This window comes from Macaca nemestrina, chromosome 20 (genome assembly GCF_043159975.1).
Source record: "Macaca nemestrina isolate mMacNem1 chromosome 20, mMacNem.hap1, whole genome shotgun sequence".
NCBI classification, from domain to species: Eukaryota; Metazoa; Chordata; class Mammalia; order Primates; family Cercopithecidae; genus Macaca; species Macaca nemestrina.
The window spans coordinates 22,627,827-22,651,945 of NC_092144.1; the positions used below are offsets into that span (position 1 = coordinate 22,627,827).

Here is a 24,119-nt window from a genome sequence, read left to right on the forward strand (position 1 = left end):
CGAAAAGGGATCTTGTGCTTTGCTCACAACCGAATGTTATGTGTATGCTCCAGACTATTCACATAATATTACCCAGACTATACAAGTTTTAGACACTCTTACCATTTATGCATTATCATTCAATCCTATATCAGCTTGGTTCCAACAACCGTCCACTTCTTGAAAAGCCTTCCTGTTTAGTTTACTTGGAATAATTTTACGAGTTTTGCTTTGCTGCTGTGAAACATATTGTGGTTGTACTCTTTGTGTAGTGCCAACTACTCTGGAGGCTGAGGCAGGAGAATCGCTTGATCCGGGGAGGCAAAGGTTGCAGAGAGCTGAGATGGCATATTACATGTAAGTTTTTAATTTCTCTTCAAAAATCAATATGTCAGTATGTTCAATTCTTTGCCTTCTACTTTTAAAATTCACTAAATGAATTTTTTTTAAAGCTCACTAAATGCTTTCTTAAATTGGACACTTATTAGTCTTCCAGATTTCACCCTTTTTTGAAACTCAAAGTTATGAACGACCTTCACCATACCAACACTGTCTGACTTTCTCTACCCTGAATGCAAGAGACCCCAATAGTTAGGCAGGTATGTCATCGCCCCTATTCAGCCTGAAAAAGTTACAGAAGACTAATCTTTGTCTTTCTGCAACTCTTAGGATTTAGGGTCCTCTTGTAAAAGAAGGGGGAAAATATGTCAGAAGCGTTTGAATCAGAGTGACTTCATTTTGAGAGAGGGCCAGGAAAATGATGCTGTGACTTGCTGGGCTGCATTCTCAGCAAGTTAGGCATGCCTAGCCTCTAGATGTTTATGGTTAAGGGAATGAATTAATAATGTTTACTAAGCAGAACCAGACTTAGGAGTGTCCAGATATCCCAACATCTGGAGAATAAAGGCATCCCTAATTTTGCTTTAAAGATAACATTGAGTTGGCCGGACATGGTGGGTCACACCTGTAATCCCAGCACTTTGGGAGCCAAGGCAGGTGGATCTCCTGAGGTCAGATGTTCGAAACCAGCGTAGCGAACGTGGCGAAACCTAGTCTCTACTAAAAATACAAAAATTAGCCGGATGTGGCGGTGTGCACCTGTAGTCCCAACTACTCTGGAGGCTGAGGCAGGAGAATCACTTGATCCTGGGAGGCAAAGGTTGCAGTGAGCTGAGATCGTGTATTACATATAAATTTTTAATTTCTCTTCAAAAATCAATATGTCAGTATGTTCAATTCTTTGCCTTCTACTGTTTAAATTAACTTATTCGTAAAGCAACCTTTTTCCATCACCTGCTCCACCGTGCCTCATTCCAATTACCTGCTCCACACTAACTCATTCTGATTACCTGCTCTGCCCCCACCTGCTCCACCCTGACTCCCGCCAAACCACTCACCGCATCACTCTATTTAAATTAGCCAGTCTGAATTGGTTTACTGTGCGGCCTAATCCTAGCCAACAGGGGAAGGACACAGCAGCAAGGGCCACGTGCTTCAGGGATAAGAACCCCTTCCCCGCTCTTAAGTGTGCGCTCATTGTTGCTCCATCTATAACGGCACACAGGTCTATAAAATTAAATTGCCTTGCTAAGTAGAAAAAAAACAAATTTTATATTCAAGTGCTATTTATTTTGTGGCACTAAAAGTTTACTTACCACATTGCACCTTTGCACTCCAGCCTGGGCAACAAGAGAGAAACTCCGTCTCAAAAAAAAAAAAAAAAAGTTCACATTTTGGATACATTGAAAAAGATAGCAAAGAAGAGATAGAGTTTTCCAGTGCTCTGGGATGGGCCTGCTTCAGCTCCGGGAGGAAGACGTGCCTGAAAAGGCTGCAGCTGAGGCTGTGAATCTTCTTCATCCAGCCCAACCTCTGATCACATCTGCTGTCACTCAGGGCCTGAGAAGGCGGGGTCTTAAACGTTATCCAATCAGGGACGCTGTCCTGGGAACTGTCCAATCAGGCACACAGCTGGAACGAACAGGGCGGCTTCCGGGATTTGGCCGGGGCCTTTGCCTCTCACTGCAGCCGGAGGTCCAGGTCTAGTGCTCACTGCTCTGTGTCTTCTGCTTCTAGAGGTCCAGCCTCTGTGGCCTTGTGACCTGCAGTTATTGGAGATCCACAACTAGGAAGTCAGGACCCCCTGGAAGCCTAGAAATGGTGAGAGGGCCAGTCCGACATCCCGAGAGAGGGAGCGGGGGTGGTTGGAACCGGCGGGAAGCGGCTTTGGGGGGACTCACGCCTCCCTGCAGTCAGCTCCACTATGTTCGCCCCGAGTTCTCCTTGTCCAGCTCGGCCTCAGTCCCCTTCAGCCATGAGATGGCGGCTGCGCTGGCAGCTGGGCCTCCGGGCGTCCTGTCTCTTCCCTGTGTAGTGATTGTGCCCTGGCCTGGAGCCCTCTCTGGGCAGCTCTGCACCAGTAGCCCCTCATCTCTCCCAGATGGTGCAGAGACCATGGGAGGAACCTCAGGGCAGAATCCTGACTCGGGGTGCGGGTTCATATGGGAAGCGTTTTTGTCCATAGGCTTCCCAGGCTTTCTTTTTTCCTGTTAAAAATTTATGGTGTCACCGCGAAAATTTTAAATAATTCAGAGCACCTGGCTGTGGTTTGTAATTTGTAATCCATGGAAAGGGCTTGAAGGAAAGACTTATAAGGTTCGTGATAAAAAGCAAATTGAGGAATTGGCTAGGTACTGCGATGTACTTTTTGTTGTTGTTTTGTTTTGTTTTTCTTTTTTTTTGGAGACAGTCTCCGTTGCCTACGCTGGAGTCCAGTGGTGTGATCTCGGCTCACTGCAACCTCTGCCTCCGTAGTAGCTGGGACTACAGGTGCCCGCCACCACACTTGGCCATTTAAAAAAAAAAAAACTTTTAGTAAAGACGGAGGGAGGGGTTTACCATGTTGGCCAGGCTGGTCCTGAACTCCTGACCTCAGGTGATCCACCCACCTCGGCCTTTCAAAGTGTTGGGATTACAGGCGTGAGCCCCGCGCCTGCCCTAGTTTCTTAATTTTTAAAATCAAGGTGGAAATATCCTGGTTATGTAATCAGAGCTTAATTGGCAGTTTATAGTTGGTTAAACCCGAAGCTTGTTTCCACCAATGTAGTAATTTACCAAAAAATGCTCTTGATTTAGACTTTTTTTAGAAGTAGAAATCCGGGGACTAGAGCCACCTCAATCTAATTTCCTGCCACTTAATGATTTTCACACTCCACAGAGGACTGATTTTTCCCTGAAGTTTTCACTAGTGTCCCAAGAAGGGCCTCAGGTCTACCCCTTATCCCCTTTTTCTCCAGTCTAACTCTGACTTGCAGAAAAATACTAAATTTCCATTTTGGTCTGACATTCCCAAATGCCAATTTTCCCACCCTAATGCACTTTATCAACTATTTATCCTTTAGTATACATTTTGATACCTATTTTAAGTAATTCTTTTTATTTTTAATTTTTGAGATGGAGCCTTGCTCTGTTACCCAGGCTGGAGTACAGTGGCACAACCTCGGCTTACTGCAGGCTTTGTCTCCCAGGCTCAAACGATTCTCTTGTCTCCTCCCAAGTAGCTGGAATTACAGTTGCCCAGCACCACGCCTGGCTAATTTTTGTATTTTTAGTAGAGATGGGGTTTCACTATGTTGGCCAGGCTGGTCTCGAACTCCTGGCTTTAAGAAATCTGCCTGCCTCAGCCTCCCAAAGAGCTGGAATTACAGACATGAGCCACCACACCTGGCCTATTAATCATTTTTTGACAAAGCATTTGATGGCACATTTAAAAAGATTTTTTAAAAAAATATTTCCTATGAGAAGAAAGCAAAGAAGAATCTGACACTGTATGGTGAAATATCTCTCTGCATTTTTTTCTTCTATTTTCACTAGACACAGATATCAGAATGTTTTTGGGTCAGGTTTTCCTTTTGAAACTTTATAGGGTGATGTGTCTTCAGTCACTCTTCAGTATTTTATTTTTATTTTTTATTTTTTGTGAGACAGAGTCTTGCTCTATCACCCACAGGCTGGAGTGCAGTGGCCTGTGACCTCGGCTCATTGCAAGCTCCACCTCCAGGTTCAGGCCATTCTCCTGCCTCAGCCTCCCAAGTAGCTGGGACTACAGGTGCCTGCCACCACGTGTTGGGGTCCGCGTGTTTCCTAAACAAAGGAATGAACACACAAGACAACACAAGACAAGACAAACATGGCGGCTGCCTCGAATGGCGCGCTCCGCTTTATTTTATATAGTTGTTTGTGGAATGTTGCCAAGTCACAAGACACATCGTTGTTTTTCTGACCTTTCCCTGACTTTGTGGATTGACACATCGTTGTTTTTCTGACCTTTCCCTGACTTTGTGGATTTTCAAGATGTTTACATATAAACAGGCCCCCAACGCCCTGCTTCGTTTGCAAGAGCAGGACTTGTCGGGAACGCCCTGCTTCATTTGCGGGAGCAGGACTTATGGGGAACACCCTGTTTGTGAGCACGTAGTCCTCTACATTTCCCCTTTCCTTATTTACAAGTTTGAATTTCTTTTAAAACCATCATTACATGTTGGGCTCGCTGGGATTCGGTGTTTGCCCTTTGGCACCGTCTCCAGCAGACTGTGAAAAATGACAAAGGCAAGAACAACAATCAATACATTACTAAAAACAGAGGTCAGCAAAGTTTTTACAGGACTCATAGGGTTCAAAGACGTCAAACTTTGTGCAATACCAGTCATCAAATCTGCACCAGTCAGCAACGGTAACTGATTGCAAAATGTTTCAGAAATGTTCTGTGTTAATTCTTGTATTTCTAGGGAAAGATTATTATGACCAATTAAAAGTCTCTTTATCTCAGTCCAATTATGTACAGTGCTGTCAAAAGGAACAGGAGTAATACAAAATTGGGTAGTGTTCCAATCACATTTCAACAAAGCTCGGGTATTCAACACTGTTAGCTGATCTCCCAACCAAGAAACCACTTGTTTTAGATTATCTACTCGTTCAGTCAAATGAGCATCTATGTCTTGTTGCTGCTGCCACAACAAATGTGATTGTTCATGTCATTGTTGCACAAATTCTGCATTTTGTATATTCTGGTGTAGAGCTAATCCAGCAACAGCGGCAGTGGAAGCAATTGCTACAAGTCCTACACCGCGGTCACGACGATTTCAACCATTCTCCGACTGCGGTGGACAAGATCTTGCATAACCTTATAAATTTGAGTAACCCCAGCAGATTCACTCCGACTGGGTTTTCCACATTGATAGCATATACCTTGTTTAGAATTGCCTTTTAAAGCCTTAGAAAGTGCCCCAGCAAACAATTGAGCATTGTAAATAGCTCCTCCAACACCTGCACAAGCCCGAATGTATTCATCTAAATCAGCCCCACTAGCTTTTAGAGGACGCAGCAATTTTTGGCACTCAGGATTAGCACTCTCAAAAGTCAGAGTATTCAAAAGAATTTTAGCAGTAGGGCTTGAACCTACAGTCTTTAATACAGTATTTTGAAGATGGGCTACAAAATCTGGATATGGCTCTGTGGCTCTTTGTAGGATCTTTACAAAAGATAAAGAAGTTTTATCCGCTATTTTAATCTTAGTCCATGCTTTTAAAAACAAGGCTTTAATCTGAGTGAGAGTAATATCATCTAGGCCTGCCTGAGCATTAAGAGTGGCGTATTGTCCTGAACCCGTAAGCTGCTCTTCAGTAGGTCTTGGGGGATTTCACGTAGCATTTTTTCTAGCTTGTACTCTTGCTTTCTCTCACCACCAACTTTTTAATTGAAGCCATTGCGAACGATTAAGGACAGTCTGTCCCAACGTTTTCCAGTCAATAGGAATCATCATATGTTTTGAAGGAATCGAGAAGGCCAAGGACAAACGGTGATTGAGGTCCATAATTAGAAATTGCAGCTTTCATTTCTTTCAAAAATTTAAATTGTAGGGCTGTAAAAGTCACATTCTGGCCACCGTTTGGGAACTGAGCATTGGGGCCGAAAGCAGCCCGTGTTATTGGGAATAAATCTAATTCCTCGAAATCACCCTTTTCCTTCTATTTCTTTTTTTCTCCTACAGGAGGAAGAGGCACAGAGAAAACCTGACCTGACATAGACAAAGAGGTTGGAGGTGGAGGCAAAGGGAAATCCTTTTAGCATAAGGGAAGGTAACAGGGAAGGCTCATGGCGGAGAGATAGGAGAAACAGGAGCAGTGGTATTTTGCAATTTTAACAACTGTTGTAACATCTCTAAAATGTGCTGCAAATCAGAATTTCCTTCAGATGAAGGAGGCATTAGCTCTTTTTCCAATTCCTTGTCTTCAATAACCGGGGCATAAACATGTTTCTCTCTAGGATCATTCCTCTCTAAACCTTCAGATGCCTCACCTCCTGTGGCAGTATCGCCATGCTCCGAGTCAGTTTCAAGTAACTCTAATGCCTGAGTAATGGAATTACACAAAGTCCACAAAGTCAGAGGCATCGTTTGCTCCCGCTGATGAGCTCGATGCAGGACTTTAACCACTTGCAACCATTCCTTTCGATTTAATTGCACTTTGGTTTGATATTGAAACCAATAACAATGTTGTTCAACATGGGCAAACAATCACTTCAAAGTCTTATGTTCCTTAACTAACTTCTACTCCTATAGACATCAACAGTCCCTGGAGTAACCGCAAATATTTAGAGGCCAGAGAGGTGGAATTCCCCATAATTTTCCCGTGGGTCCCCCTTTCTTTATTTACCTGCCTGGGGTGTTCCCCCTCCGGTTCCTTGCTCTCGTGGAGCCACGGACCCTGCTCGCTGCGCCAGATGTTGGGGTCCGCGTGTTTCCTAAACAAAGGAATGAACACACAAGACAACACAAGACAAACATGGCGGCCGCCTCGAATGGCGCACTCCGCTTTATTTTATACAGTCGTTTGTGGAATGTTGCCAAGTCACAAGACACATCGTTGTTTTTCTGACCTTTCCCTGACTTTCTGGATTTTCAAGATGTTTTCATATAAACAGGCCCCCAACGCCCTGCTTCGTTTGCAAGAGCAGGACTTATTGGGAACGCCCTGCTTCGTTTGCAAGAGCAGGACTTGTCGGGAATGCCCTGCTTCGTTTGCGAGAGCAGGACTTATGGGGAACACCCTGTTTGTGAGCACGTAGTCCTCTACAACCAAGCCTGGCTATTTTTTTTTTTTTTTTTTTTTGCATTAGAGATGGGGTTTCACTGTGTTAGCCATGATGGTCTTGATCTCCTGACCTTGTGATCCGCCCGCCTTGGCCTCCCAAAGTGCTGGAATTACAGGCGTGAGCCACCGCGTCCGGCCCACCTTTCAGTTTTTCTTGGACCTGGGTTTCAGTACTGTATGGGGATAAACATGGCTATGTCTGCTAGAGTGTCTTGTGAATATCAGCTACTGGGTCGTTTTCCCTCATAGGACAACCTGAGGTATTTAGTGTAGCTTCTCAAGTGTGCAGGTGGATGCCCTGAGGCTAAGAGGCATTTCCTGCTGCCTTTTTTTTTTTTTTTTTTAAGTTAACCCCTTGAGACATTAATATTGTCTTCACCCAACTTAACTTTCATTTCTTGGAGACACATTGCTGGTCAGCCAATCAGATACTAGTATTGAGGAGAAAAATAATTTCTGCATTCTGAATTCCTCTAGGGGACAGAAAAATAGTGCAAGAAAAATAGTAAAAAATCTCCAGGAAAAAAAAAAAAACTACCAAACCCCAAAAATCTGACTCCATTGAGATGGTGTAAGAACTTGCAGAGTAAAATGTGCCCAAGGCACTCACTGGGGCATAGTTCAGAGTCTCCTGAGAGGGGTTATTGAGTACTTAAGTGAGCAGGATGGGGTGGGACACTCAAGTAATTGAATGGCCTGACTTGACACTTGAGTAAGACATATCTGTATCTTGAAAAGATTTGTTCACTTATTTTGACCTGAGGTTTATTATTATTATTTTTTTAAAAACAGACTTTCCCTCTCTCACCCAGGCTGGGGTGAAGTGGTGCCATCTTAGTTCACTGAAACCTCCAAATCCCAATTTCAAGTGATTCTCTTGCTTGAGCCTCCCAAGTAGCTAGGACTACAAGTGTGCACCACCACTCCCAGCTAGTTTTTGTATTTTTAGTAGAGATGGAGTTTCACCATGTTAGCCAGGATAGTCTCAAGCTTCTGACCTCAAGTGACACATGCCTGGGCCTTCCAAAGTGCTGAGATTACAGGCCTGAGCCAATGTGCTCAGCTGTCCTCAGTTTTTTAACTATATATTGCATTTTATTAGTAGAGATTGAAAGGTAACAAAATATAATGGCATAAAAGAGGTGAGTTTCAAAAACATTAATATCTAATAATATATTTTATTTGTTGAAAATTTTCAATTCCTTTTTTTTTTCCTCGGAGTGGGTTTGGAAATATTCTCAGGTGTGTTTTTTTATGGCTGAGTGATTTCAAACAGAATTCCATCTAGCTTTTAGAATGGTAGCTACCAAGAAAAAAAATAAAGAAAAATCCCTCTTCAATTTCAGCTGTAGAGAGTGAATACATTCCCACAAAAAACTATGGTAGATAATTGGTGAGTTACATAGATTCCTGAAAACTTCAGTTCCTTTTTGAGCAGTGTAAATTTTTGACAGTGAATATCTTTGTTCTATATCCTGTTTTATTGTGTGTTTGTGTTTAAGATAGAGTCTCACAGCAACGCCCAGGCTGGAGTACAATGGTGCAGTCTTAGCTCACTGCAACCTCCACTTCCCAAGTTCAAGAGATTCTCCTGCCTCAGCCTCCTGAGTAACTGAGACTACAGGCACGTGCCATCACACTCAGCTAATTGTTGTATTTTTAGTATGGATGGGGTTTCACCATGTTGGCCAGGCTGGGCTCAAACTCCTGACCTCAATTGATCCACCTACCTCAGCCTCCCTAAGTGCTGAGATTACAGGTGTGAGCCACCTGGCCTGGCCTGGCCCTATATCCTGTTACTTTGATTTTTGAGATTAAGGCTAAATTTTATGTGATGAAATTTGGTGCCTCCCAGGAGTGTTCCCATGTGACTAATTTTTTTGTTTGTTTATTTGAGACACAGTTTTGCTCTTGTTGCCCAGGGTGGAGTGCAATGGTGCAATCTTAGCTCACTGCAACCTACACCTCCTAGGTTCAAGCGATTCTCCTGCCTCAGTCTTCTGAGGAGTTGAAATTACAGGAGCCTGGCTAATTTTTGTATTTTTAGTAGAGATGGGGTTTGACCACGTTGGCCAGACTGGTCTCAAACTCCTGACCTCAGGTGATCCACCCACCTCGGCCTCCCAAAGTCCTGAAATTACAGGCATAAGCCATTGTGCCTTGATTACTATGTGATTTTTAATATAAATAATAAAATTATACATTTATTGTCTGAAAAAAATAAATACTTTTGCTTTTCTTACTGAGGCAAAATATAAGTACCTTAAAATGTTCTTCCCTTACTTGAACACTGTGAGTAATTTTGCTGAATTTTTCTAACAGTTTTAATTTCAAAAACCAAGAAATTCTGACTGTAGTAACTCTGAAATGGAAACTAAAGCTTAAGGTGCAGGACTGTGTCCCTCTTAGTTCTGGTTGCCATGAGAGTACACACGAACAAGGAAAGTGGGGGGGGGGTTACTACCTCTAATGCAGCTTGTCCTTCTTACTGTGTCCTGCCTTGGTTGGATGGAGTTGGATGGCACAATCTAAGCTAAACCTGGTTAGCTAACTTGAAAAGTACAGGAATGCGGTTATACTGGTGGGAAGGCAGGAAGATCAGTTTCATGGGAAGTAGCTGTTGCCATAGGAGAGGTAATTCACAGAGTGGGTAGCAGATGTGGAATGTGGGCTCCATAGATAAGAACTGGCTAGAAGGTTGTTTACCAGGGCAGGGGAAACACGGAGAGTAAGGAAGTCTGGCCTTGAAAGCAAGGGAAAAAAGGCAAAGAAACTTAAGCAAGCTAAACTTTTGAAGAAGAATTTCTTACTGTATTCAACATCTATGCATTACACGATTAAGAAAATGCTAGTTTAAACAGGATGGTATTTATTACCCAGAACGTTCTGAAAAAACTATCAGGAGATACCTGCTTATTAGGGTACTAAAGAAAAACTACTTAAAATCACTATTAAAAATTGTAGAACATGGAAGATAGCTGTATCTTGAACTTTCCACAAAAATGATGTTTTCTTACGGTTAAATTCAGACTGTAACTGACTTTAGTGGGGGCAATATTTCAGTAGTGATGCTGTGTCCTTCTGGGTGCATCTGCACACTATAAAAACTTGTCCTGGTGCCGTTGATGTTAATAACTCAATAAGCTCTCAGATTTTTTCTCTATAGATTTTTCTCTTCATCAGTAGGTATCTATGCAGCTGATGTGCATAAACCATCACATTTGATTGGCAGCTACCCTTTTTTTTAAGTTTTTTTTTGCATTTATCTTTATTTGGTAAAAGAAAGCTCTCATCGTTTATAGGCTAGAAAAACAAAACAAAACAAAACAAAAACAAACACAGGGTCTTCCACTTACTGGATGTTTGACAAAATAGTCTTTTGGAGCCAAAACATTGGCATTACTGGTGAGCTTCGTAGAGATTCAGTAACCCAGACTTTATTTCAGATCTCCTGAAAAGACAATCTGCATTAACAAGATGTCCAGTTTATTGTACACATTAAAATTTGAGTGGTACCTTCTAACTCAACATATCTGTTTTGTCTGAAAAATAAAAACAACTATGTCTTTTTCATCTGAAAAATATACACAGCTCATTCTGTATTATGTAAATATAGCACTCAAAAATGTACATGTTTGTGTTTATGCCCTCAATTTTACACTTTATCATTCAGACAAGTATCATATGTACACTGATATTATGGATATTATGCCACTCTGTTCTCTCAGAATTAGAGAATACATTAGAAAACATTTGTGTGTTGACAATTATTTTATGGAATAATTTCAGTCACTCCTATAAGTCAGAACAAGTTCTATTCACTTTCTGATTTTACCTTGAGTCAAAAAAAAAATTCTGCCCATAGCCACTTTTTAAATAGGTGTGTTTGTGTGTGTTTTCCAGGGACTGTTGACATTTAGGGATGTGGCCATAGAATTCTCTCTGGAGGAGTGGCAGTGCCTGGACACTGCGCAGAAAAATTTATATAGGAATGTGATGCTAGAAAACTACAGAAACCTGGCTTTCCTAGGTAAGGATAACTGTATGTCTGTATGTATTGAGATGGAGTCTTGCTCTGTCGCCAGGCTGGAGTGCCGTGACATGATCTCGGATCACTACAACCTCTCCTCCCAGGTTCCAGCAATTCTCCTGCCTCAGCCTCCTGAGTAGCTGGGACTACAGGCAAACACCACCATGCCCAGCTAATTTTTGTACTTTTAGTAGAGACGGGGTTTCAACATGTTGGCCAGGATGGTCTGGACCTTGTGATCTGCCTGACTCAGCTACCCAAAGTATTGGGATTACAGGCATAAGCCTCCACACCTGGCCATGCAAGATCCGCCTCCCAGGTTCAACCAATTCTCCTGCCTCAGCCTCCTGAGTAGCTGGGATTACAGGCATGTGCCACCACACCTGGCTAATTTTGTATTACTTTTTTTTTTTTTAGTAGACACAGGGTTTCCTTTTATTACCTCAAAATTTGGGAAGTCCTCACCCTTTTTTTAATCTTCGACTAACCTCTGTATTATTTTTTTCCATATTCTTTTTCTAAGATTTCTTTTGTGAATATATTGATCTAATTGTATCTAGTAAGTTTTACATTCCGTGTTTTAATTTTGTTTGGCAATTTTACTTTTTTTGTTATATATTTGAGGGTATGCCACCACACATCTGTTAATTTTGATTTTTTAGCATATATTATAATTGTGCGTGCCAATATTTAACTTTGTACAATTTACAACATTGTGGAGCAAAATCATATATGAATTAGCCATGTCTTTTTCCAATAGAATTATCTCTGTTTGTTTGCCTGTATAAATGTTATCCTTGAATTTTTTCGTAACTTGTATATTTGTTGTTTAGGATTGTTTTGAATGGTTTTCTAATCCTGTGTAGATGAGAAGTCAAAATTCTTGTAATTTCAACATCCTATTTGTGAATCTTTATGAATTTTGTGTGGGAGAAACACTTGGATTTGAATATAATTTAAAACTATCATAACTCTGTATCTCTTTTAGGTATTATTATTTTTACTTGTCAAAAAACATAACAAAATTTACCAGAAAATATTTTTAAATATTCAGTTTAGTCATGTTAATTATCTTGACAATGTCATGTAACATATTGCTAAAATGTTTTTATCTTGCAAAGCTAAATCTTACAACATATTAAACCACTACCAAGTTTTCCTTTTTTTTTGGAGATGGAGTCTTGCTCTGTCACCCTAACTGCTATGCAGTGGTGTGATCTCAGCTCACTGCAACCTCCACCTCCCAGGTTCAAGCAATTTTAGTGCCTCAGGGTCCTGAGTAGCTGGGACTACAGGTGCCCACCACCATGCTTTTCTAAATTTTGCATTTTTAGTAGACGTGGGGTTTCGCCATGTTGGCCAGGCTGGTTTCAAACTCCTGACTTTAGGTGATTCACCCACCTCAGCCTCCCAAAGTGCTGGGATTACAGGTGTGATCTACCGTGCCTGGCCCCAGTTTTTTCTGTTTTATGGCACTTTGCAAATACCACTCTCTTCTTTGTTTCTAAGAGTGTAAGTTCTTCATATATCTCATACAATCTCTTGTCTTCTTGTGGCTGGCTCATTTCATTTAGCATAATGCCATCAAGATTTATATTTACGGTTGGTAGAATATTTCCTGCTTTTTGAATACTGAGTGATAGTCCAGAATTTTTTTTTTGGATGGAGTTTCACCTTTGTTGTCCAGGTTGGAGTGCAATGGTGCAATCTTGGCTCACGGCAACCTCTGCCTCCCAGGTTCAAGCGATTCTCCTGCGTCAGTCCCCCAAATACCTGGGATTACTGGCATGTGGCTCCAGGCCCAGCTAATTTTGTATTTTTAGTAGAGATGGCATTTTGCCATGTTGGTCAAGCTGGTCTTGAACTCCCAACCTCGGTCATCTTCTAGCCTCAGCCTTTCAAAGTGCTGGGATTACAGGCTTGAGTCACTGCGTCTGGCCTCAGAATTTGGTGAAAGAAATTTGCATTGCTTTCACCTATTGTCTTAGAGTAACAATGCTGCAATAATTATGGGTATGTAAATGACTCCTTATATGACCATATATGTGAAAGTTTATGTATGTGCTGCATTCTATTTTATTAGTCCATTTTTTACCTTTATACTCATACCAAATTGTTTTAATTTTGTAGCTTTGTAATGTGTTTTGAATTAAGAACTTTAATGCCTCCAGCATTGTTTCTTTTTTCTTTTCTTTCTTTCTTTTTTTTTTTTTTTTTAAGATTATTGTGTACTTCATTGTCTCTTGGGATTCTATATACTTTTGGGGTTGCTGTTTCTTCAAGAATGCAATGAGTAATTTGGAAAACATGGCATTAAATATGTAGATTGCACTGAGAAGGATGGACCTTTTCACAATTTAACTATTTCAACCTTTGTATAAGAGCACACTCAAGAGCGTTAATTTCTATATATTTGTAAATTTTTCAGTTTTTTTCTCATATGGTTGTATGCTCTCATTCCATTTTGGTCATAGAAAGTAGTTCATAAAAGTTTACTTTTAACAATTTTGGTATGACTTCCTTTTTGGCTAAAGATGTGGTTTATCAGGGGAAATGTTGTATGAGCTATTGAGAAGGGTGTGTATTCTGATGTTGTTGAGGAGTGTTCTCCATAACTGTTTGGAATAATTGTTTTATACTGCCTTTACGTAGTCTGTTCCCTTATTTACATAATTTTCTTGTTTTATTTTTATTGCAGAAAGTGTGGTATTTGTTTCTATAATTATATTGCTTTCTGTGTGTTTCTTCCACTCTGTCAATATTTGCTTCATATATTTGGAACCCTAATGTGAGACACACACACACACAAATTTGTCATAGGTTCCCAGTGAATGAATCTATTATTTTTTGATGTCCCTCTTTGTTTCTTTGGAGTTTCAATTTCAAGTATATTTTATAAAATATTATACTTTTTGACTGAAGATGTAGCTTGTGTATGATTATTTTGACTGTATCTGCCCTCATTTGATTAATGTTGCATGGAATGTCTACTTTCATACTGCCGCTTCCAGTCTTTTTTAATCATTAGATTTATTTTTTTTTTTTTTTCTTTTTTCTTGAGATAGAGTTTTGCTCTTTCACCCAGGTAGAAGTGCAGTGGCACAATCTCGGCTTACTGCAACCTTCCAGTTTCTAGTGATTCTCCTGCCCTAGCCTTTTGAGTAGCTAAGATAACAGGTACCTGCCACCACGCCCAACTAATTTTTGTATTTTTAATAGAGATGGAATTTCAGCAGGTTGGCCAGGCTGGTCTCAAACCCCTGACCTCATGATCCATCTTCCTCGGCCTCCCAAAGTGCTAGGATTACAGACAAGAGCCCCGATTTCAACTGACTCCTGTAGAAAGGCAAGATGTATCTTGGTTTTTAAAATGCTTAATAAAACTATTTGTTGAAAGTATGTCTGAATTTAAAAGCTAACTTTATATATATATGTATTTATATATAATTTTCTGAAAGAGAAAGACTTACTATTATTTTGTTAAGTATTTCATTTGATTCTTGCATGTGTGTCTCTTATTTATTCTCTTTCCATTTTTGTCTTTTTGATGTTTGTATTTATATGATTTCATTTATTTTCTTTTTCTTATCTTTTGTTTTTTCTTTTTTCCTATCCTTCTTTTTTCTTTTTTTTTTTTTTTTGAGATGGAGTTTTGCTTTTGTTGTCCAGGCCGGTGCAATGGTGTGATGTCAGCTCACTGCAACCTCTGCCTCCCACCACACCCAGCCTCTTTTGTGTACTTATACAAATGTTTTCGTGGTACTTTGGGGATTACATATAACCTTAAAATATACATGTTTTAATCTGTTAAAAAAATAAACTTAAGTTGCATAAAAAAATTTTTTTTTTTTTGGACAGAGTCTCGCTCTCAGGCCCAGGCTGTAGTGAAGTGGCAGGATCTCGGCTCACTGCAACCTTTGCCTCCTGGGTTCAAGTGATTCTCCTGCCTCAGCCTCCTGAGTAGCTGGGACTACAGGCGTGTGCCACTATGCCTGGCTGACTTTTGCATTTTTAGTAGAGACGGGGTTTCACCATGTTGGCCAGGGTGCTCTCAAACTCTTTTTTTTTTTTTTTTTTTTTTTTGAGACAGAGTCTCTCTCTGTCGCCCAGGCTGGAGTGCAGTGGCATGATCTCGGCTCACTGCAAGCTCCGCCTCTGGGTTTAAGCCATTCTCCTGCCTCAGCCTCCCGAGTAGCTGGGACTACAGGCGCCCGCCACCTCGCCCGGCTAGTTTTTTGTATTTTTTTAGTAGAGACGGGGTTTCACAGTGTTAGCCAGGATGGTCTCGAGCTCCTGACCTCGTGATCCGCCCGTCTCGGCCTCCCAAAGTGCTGGGATTACAGGGTTGAGCCACCGCGCTCAGCCGTTCTCAAACTCTTGACCTCGTGATCCACCTGCCTTGGCTCCCCCAAAGTGCTAGGATTATAGGCATGAACCACAGCGCCCAGCCTCTTTTCTATATTTATACAGAAACTTTTGTAGTACTTTGGGGATTACATATCACTTCTGAAAAATACAACAGTATATTTATTTTGGCAAAATAATAAGTTGCATGTAAAAACTCGTTTTTGTTACATCTTCCCTCAAAGTTGTCATTGATATTGCTAATTATATCTTATTATGTTGTATATTCATTAACAGATGTTTATAATAATTTCTATGCTTTTTTCTTACTAATTTTAGAGAATATTTAAAAATGTTTTCTGCACCACTAGGATACTGTTAAGAAATTCTACTATTGTGTATTTGCATATTTTTTTCTAGAAAATAATGTATTTTTATATGATTATATGGGTTTTTAAAATTCATGTTATTTTCAGTAGAAGAAACTATTTTCAGCACCCTTTATATGTAGGGTATATGCAGTTCCAATATACTTTTTTAGAATTTGTTTACCATGGAAGGTTTTTTTTTTTTTTTATTTGGCAGGACAGATTCGCTGATCGTATTATTCTCAATAGCTGTTTTTTCACAACTATTTTTATGACTACATCACACAGTTAGTTCCCTTATGGCCTGCAAAATTTTTGTTAACAGTTCACAGATTATCTCATAAGACTATGTAAATGGCATACCACTTTTTTCTTTCCTTTTTTTTTAAATTTTTTTTTGGAGACAGAGCCTCACTCTATCCCCCAGCCATACTGGAGTGTAGTGGTGTGACCTCAGCTAACTGAAACCCCCACCTCCCAGGTTCAAGCGGTTCTTCAGCCTCAGCCTCCTGAGTAGCTGGGATTAGAGGCACGCACTTCCACACCCGGCTAAATTTTGTAGTTTTAGTAGAGATGGGGTTTCTCCATGTTGGCCAGGCTTGTCCTGAAACCCTGACCTCAGGTGATCTGCTATCCTCGGTCTCCGAAAGTGCCTGGATTACAGGTGTGAGCCACTGCACCTGGTTTGGCACATCCCTTTTATCTTGCAGCTTCAAAGATAATCTTTGTGACTTTTGAAATTGTGCTTATATATGTGTTTGTTATAAATATCTCTCTTTGATCCTAGTTTGTTGAGCTTATTTTTACATCATTTTTTCTTGCTTTTGGAATCTGTCAGTTTTCATCTGTATTTTTTACCTCCACTTTTTTGTTTTCTTTGAAATGTTAAATATTTTTGTTCTCATCCTCATTTTTCTGATTTTCCATAATTGTCTCTGTTCTTGTTTTAATCAGTGAGTGTTACTCAATTTATTGCCAATTCTTAATGTATACGTCTAATATTTTTGTTTTCTTTCAGAAGATTTTATGATATTTCTGTTGGGATGATATTGTCCTATTTTGTACATATAATAATCTTTCAGTTTTTTACCTTAAAACTACCTGTCAAAATCTTTATAATGTAATTTTGTCCTGACATGGTCTGAAAACAATTGTCTTGGATCATGATTATGGGAGTTTCTCAAACATGTTCTTATAATATATGTTGTCTGACATTTTCTGTGTATTTTTTAGTTAAGAAAGCTTACTCTTGTTACTTTGTAGGAGTTAGTAATCAAATGCTACACCTGTTCCTTTTCTGTGGCACTGCAGTCTCTGCTGCTGTAACGACTCAGTCTCTCATTTCAAAACATACCACCATTTCATTCAGAACTTTATGTCATGAGTGACAGAAACCAGTTTCAGGAAAAGCCCCTAAAAGCCAGAAATGACAAAGAATGTGTCAGTATTTTACCTTTCTTTTAAAACAATTACTTCTAAAGACACTATGTTATAGTGGGAAGCAGGAAAAGCTGTGTTGGGTAAATTTAACAGGCTTTCTTTTTCTTCTATGTGGTTTTTTGCATTGTGCTTTTCTGGGACACTGAACACACTTAATTCATTTATAAATTTACCACAGATGTACTTTGATCTCTATGTTTTTGTTACATTCATATGTCTGTGAACGAATTAGGGCTTGTGGTATTTTGCAAAGCCATCTTGTTTATGTAGTTTGTATAAATTTAAAGGTAAGATTTTAAAACTATATTCATGGGAGTAAGTGGAGTAATTTATTTATTTATTTTTCAGGTATATGTCCTCAGTTTGCTCAAAACCTTTGGCCAGAGCAGGGCATGGAAGTTTTTTTCAAAAAGTAATACTGAGAAGATATGAAAAATATGAACATGAGAATTTACAGTTAAGAAAAGGCTGTAAAAGTGTGGATGAGTGTAAGGTACACGAAGAAGGTTATAATGAACTTAACCAGTGTTTCATAACTACCCAGAGAAAAGTATTTCAATGTGGTAAATGTTCAAAAGTCTTATATAAATTTTTAAATTCAAACAGACACACTGGAAAGAAAACTTTCAAATGTAAAAAATGTGTCAAATCATTTTGCAGGCTTTCACACATAACCCAGCATAAAAGCATTTATACCACAGAGAAATTTTACCAATGTAAAGAATGTGGAAAAACATTTAATTGGTCCTCAACCCTCACTAATGAAAAGAAGACTCATACTGAAGAGAAACCCTACAAATGTGAAGAATATGGCAAAGCTTTTAATCAAACCTCAAATCTTACTACACATAAGATAACTCACTGAAGAGAAGACTTACAAGTGTGAAGAATGTGGCAAAGCATTTAGCCGATCTTTAACCCTAACCAGACATAAAAGGATGCACACTGGAGAGAGACCCTACAAATGTGAAGAATGTGGCAAAGCATTTAGCCAATCCTGTGTTCTAACCAAACATAAGAGGATACACACTGGAGAGGAACCTTACAAATGTGAAGAATGTGGCAAAGCATTTCTATGGCCCTCAACCCTAACTAGACATAAGAGGATTCACACTGGAGAGAAACCCTACAAATGTGAAGAATGTGGCAAAGCATTTCTATGGCCCTCAACCCTAACTAGACATAAGAGGATTCACACTGGAGAGAAACCCTACAAATGTGAAGAATGTGGCAAAGCATTTGTATGGCCCTCAGGCCTTTCTGGACATAAGAGGATTCACACTGGGGAGAAACCCTACAAATGAGAATAATGTGGCCAAGCATTTAGCCAATCCTCAACCCTTATTACACATAAGATAATTCATACTGGAAGAAACCTTACAAATGTGAAGAATGTGGCAAAGCCTTTAAATGGTCCTCAAATCTTACTAAACATAAGGTAATTCATACTGAAGAGAAACCCTACAAATGTGAAAAATTTGGCAAAACCTTTTACCAGTCTTCAAACCTTACTAACCATAAGAGAATTCATACTGGAGAGAAACACTAATAATGTGAATGTCTTAAAATCTTACTACTAACAAAAGTCTTCTTACTGTCAAAAGATCTATCAGAAAATGTGTCTTTAAAGCGCAGAAGAGTATTTGTTTTGAAAAAGCATTAACAAATATGAAGAGGTTTGTGATCCCTTTACTTGTATCACAGATCTTATTGCACACATTTTGTACTAGAGGAGAATCCTGAGGCAGTTGTTAAAATTTTGTTCAACATCAGTGAGTTTATATTGAGGAAAACCCTGCAGATGTAATGAATTTGGGAAAGTATTTTTCCAAACACTACAAATTATAAAACACTAGAGAGTTTATACTAAAATATGTTTTTGCAGATACAGTAAATATGAAAGATATTCAGTCCAAAATTAAGTCTATGTAAATATTGGAATAATTCACAGTAGAAATATCTAGGGCACTCAAACTTTAGACATTAAATCAGAATGCTGAGTATAGGAAATAATATAAACTATAGTTTGTGTAAACATCAGTTATATATAACTTTAAAAGAAGTAGAATATTTTTTGGAGTTACAATATTACATTCAAAGTAAACTTGTCAAAATATGGGATTTTTAAAATGAATAATAATGGAGTTAAACTCTTAAATTCATGCTGTTTCATCATTCCTGGTGTATTCACATGTGAAAACATGAGACTAATTGTTGCTGAATAAAAGATTTGAGAGATTCATTTATATTAGGTAGGCGTTATTTATGACCTTTTCTATGGAAAGGTAAGGACATTAAGATACATGATGAAAATTTAAGCAGAGAGGCTCTTTGTGGTTAACTTATAATATTCAGTGATGCATGAGGTAGGTGTTCAGAGTAATATTCTGCATAATTATCAAAAACATTCTTAAATTTAGTTAAAATTAAGTAGTATGCTATTGTACTTTTATGGAATAATATGCAGTATATTTTAAAATTATGTGTGAACTTAACTTTTCAATTCAACATTTTTAACATGTTAAATACTATTGTGCAGTTTTACAGCATACATCCTGATCTCACATTCTTAGCAAAATGACACTGGCTTTGGGCATGCAAAGAATGAGCATATTACAGACAACCTTAAGACACATCACATGGCCTGGCTTACCTGATGCAATTTTTAATTTTTCTGAAGTAACCTCAAATTACTTCTCTGGAGTAAAGTCAAATTTCAAACATGTATTTGTTTGTTAACGTATTTGATTGTTTTCCTCAGGGACTTCACAGAAAATATATACAACTTTCATTCAGTTAATCTTACCACAGTAGATGGTCTAACACATCCAGAAGACAGCCATATGTAAGACATGCCCATAACCCAAATCATAGAAAAGTTAACACACCAGGTTCTTGACGAAGCAACAGTATAACCGTGCAAATACACAGATGTTTCAGAAAAAAATAACATCACCCTATGGACAACATGTTAGGTGACAACTATCCAGGGCTCTCCAAAATCAGTCACTATGAACGGCTTATCTAAAAGTTGGCTTAAAAATACTTGTCACCACAAATTGGTTCTAAACATACTATTGATTCCAATTTTGGATTTTCAAAACAAGATAATAGGCTGGTAAGATATATTTATAACTAACTTGTAATTAGACTTCTAAATGCACGCATATGCTTGGGTCCAGTGAGGCAAAAAAAACTGAGTTATTGGTAGATTACCTTAAGATTTAAATTTTCAAAAAACATACTTAAGCTTAGTTTTAGAAGTATTCTTCCCAGCATCTCTTCACCAAGGGATTTCAGTTTTAAAAAGTGAGAGGTAGGGAAGGCTTTTAAAAGTTTTATTCCTTTGTATTCAGTTTATCTTGTCCTATACAGAAATGGAATAAAGTGTGGTGTCTGTCCTAATGTTATTTATGGTTCTGGTGATGCAGAAATATCCGTTCTCCCCAAAATGAAGAAACCACTGCTACCTGGGCCCCAAAGGGATGTTTAGGTTACATCTGTCAGGATTGATACCATAAGAGAGAACCATTTTTGGAGCACAGTGGGGTTCAGCTGAGATTTTGGTGAGTCATGTGGATGACATCAGAGACAAGAATTACCCAAAATGAGAATGTCAATAAGACTTTCATGTGAGATGGTCTTAGAAGATGGTGCCCCAACTCACACAGAAGAGGATGGCTGTGCAATCAAGAGACAGATATTTTTTTCTCAGGAGCAGAAGTCTGAATGTTATTTTTCTCTTTTTTCTTTTCCTTCTTTTTTTTTTTTTTTTTTTCTTGAGACAAAGTTTCACTCTTGTTGCCCAGGCTGAAGTGCAATGGTGTGATCTCGGGTCACCACAATCTTTGCCTCCTGGTTTCAAGGGATTCTCTTGCCTCAGCCTCCCGAGTAGCTGAGATTACAGGCATGCACCACCACTCCTGGCTATTTTTCAATTTTTAGTAGAGACGGGGTTTCTCCATGTTGGTCAGGCTGGTCTTGAACTCCCGACCTCAGGTGATCCTCCCGCCTTGGTCTCCAAAGTGCTGGGATTACAGGTGTGAACCCACCTCGGCCTTCCAAAGTTCTGGGATTATAGGCGTGAGCTACAGCTCCCGGCCTCATCACACTACTTTTTGGCCCAACACTTTTTACCACTTTTCAGAGTTTTTACAAGCCTGCTCTAGCCCCTACCTACTTCATCATGACAGTCATTCAGTGTCTTTTCTTTTTCCAAAAGACACTGTGTCCCCCTTCCCTGGACACATCCACCTTTTCAACCTCAGGGCTTTTGTACCCACTGTTCTCAGAAGCATACTTTCTCCTGTCACCCATCCTTCAGATATTAGCTCAAGTGTCACTTCCACAGGATACCTTCCTTAACCTGCATCCTGGCTTCCTCCATTCCTCTCCCATACACAAAGGCCAAACTTTACTTCATAGGTTCTTGTCATACTTAACTTTGAGCAGTTAACACTGATAGAAGTGACCCATTTATGGCTGGATGAGTCTCTTTCAATGTGATCTATCCTCTATGAGATTAGCAACTGTCTTTGCCACACCAGTAGGCTTGGTGATAAAGACAGAACCTTCACAAGCAGATATTTAAATATTTATGGAATAAATAAAAATCTGTAAATGTCAAAACATCATGGGAATGGTAAAGGTAGTGAAAAACTATTTTCTAAAATTACTTCTCTGAAGTAAACTCGAATTTAAGCATGTATGTATTAATTTATTTCAATAATTTCCTCAGAGACTTCACAGGAAATATATTCAACTTTCTTTCACTTAATCTCACCAAAATAGATGGTCTAACATATCCAGAAAACAGCCATATGTAAGACATGCCCATTCCCCAAAGCATAGAAAACTTAACACATTAGGGTCTTGAGAAAACAGCAGTATAACAGAGCAAATACACAAATATTTAAGGAAAAATACACCCAACAGACAACATGTGTGGTCACCATTATCCAGCACTCTCCAAAATAAGTAGCTATGAGTGGCTTATCCAAAAGCTGCCTTAAATATGCTTGTAACCACAAATTGGTTCTGAGCATGCCATTGATTCCAATTTTGAATATTCACAAGGTAGTTATCTGGTAAGATATATTTATAACTGACTTGTAATAAGACTTCTAAATGCACACATACACTTGGGTCACAGTGAGGCAAAGAACTCTGAGTTATTTGTAGAGTACCTTAAGATTTAAGTTTTCGAAAAACATACTTAAGCTTAGGTTTAGAAGTATTTTTCCCAATATCTTTTCATCAAGCTATTTCAATTTTTAAAAGTGAAGAGTAGGGAGGGCTTTTAAAAGTTGTATTCCTTTCTATTCAGTTTATCTTGTCCCATACAGAAATGGAATAAAGTGTGGTGTCTGTCCTAATGATATTTATGGTTGTGGTGATGCAGAAATATTCATGCTCCCAAGCAAGAGATGAAAAATCATGTTCTCCATAAAATGGGGAAACCAGTGTTACCTGGGGCCCAAAGGAATGTTCAGGTTACTTCTGTCAGGATTGATAGCAGAAGAGAGAACCATCTTTGAGCACAGTGGGGCTCACCTGAGATTTTGGTGAGTCATGTGGATGACATCAGAGACAAGCATTACCCAAAATAAGAGTCCCAATAAGACTTTCATGTGAGATTGTCTTAGAAAATGGTGGCTCAACTCACACAGAAGAGGAGGGCCATGCAGCCAAGTGAGACAGATATTTTTTCTCAGGAGCAGAAATCTTAATGTAGGAGATGGTCACTCGCTGAGTAGTTGAAGCATGCCCTGATGCTCTGGGGGTCAGATTGCACACTGTCTCCCTGAGTTGTATAAAGCATGGAACACAGAAAACACATCACTGTCTATTTTGTTTCAAAAGTACTTTGTTTGCCATTTAAAAAAAAAAAAAAGTGAATTAATATAATAGAAAACGAAAGAGTGCCTAGGGGTAGGTAGCAGGTCTGTCATCACCAGAAGTATTTAAATGCAGGCTAGACAAACACTGTGGAAATAAGTTTCACTCTTTGCGAAAGGGGTAAAATAAATCTTTTTCTTTGGCACTGAAAGATCTAGTGAAGATCCAAGCATACAGTAGATAAACAGCAACTTCTGTTTACTAAATAAATGTTATTTTCATAGATTACAGGTGAAGCAAAATATTGATATGACTCTAAGACATTAAGGGTATCACAAACCACTTATGTTCTTTATGGGATTTCAGTTAAAAAATGAATTGAAAAATCAGGCCATAAAAGAAGTTTGGATCCTTCTAAGTGGCATCAGAACTGCTCTGATGTGCATAAGCCATCGTGAGAGTCCTAACTTGGTTCCTACCCACAGTCTCTTCTCATGAATTCTATGTTTAAAAGTCAAACATATAAAGCATCATTAAACACAAACTGCAACACTCTTAACATTTAGATTTACATCTCATCTGAAAATTGTTTAAAAGCCCAGGCCATCTACAAGAAATCTTTCATTTGCATTTTACTATCAACAAATTAAAAGGAAAGAAGAAAAAGGATAGAAGAAAGCCATTTAATTATTTTTTAGATAAGAACATAGCATTAGTTTATCAGTTACATAAGTATTTTCCTTCCTTCATCCATGCCATACATAAATTTTAGCCAACTAAAACACTTTACAAGTAGAGACATGGCTAAAAACATGGAAAACATAATCATAGCTCATTAAGGGGTAGGGAACATGCCCTGTTCATGTACATTGCTTAATCCAGCATTCCAGTCTCAGTGAGGCACCACCATCCACCCAGCTATAAAATCCAAGATCAGAAAGTTATCTATCCCTTCCCTACACCATCCCA

General features: G+C 39.0%; 1 long non-coding RNA gene and 1 pseudogene across 1 annotated transcript; both read left to right on the plus strand.

Annotated features, from left to right (window-relative positions):
- The first annotated feature begins 1,969 nt into the window (after positions 1-1,969).
- On the plus strand, positions 1,970-18,064 carry LOC105494270 (uncharacterized). The gene is made up of 4 exons (XR_011617966.1): positions 1,970-2,139; positions 6,029-11,160; positions 17,661-17,875; positions 17,973-18,064. It is a non-coding gene; the product is annotated as an uncharacterized lncRNA (long non-coding RNA).
- A 108-nt stretch (positions 18,065-18,172) lies between these two features.
- On the plus strand, positions 18,173-20,722 carry LOC139360493 (zinc finger protein 254-like; annotated as a pseudogene).
- The last annotated feature ends 3,397 nt before the right edge of the window (positions 20,723-24,119 follow it).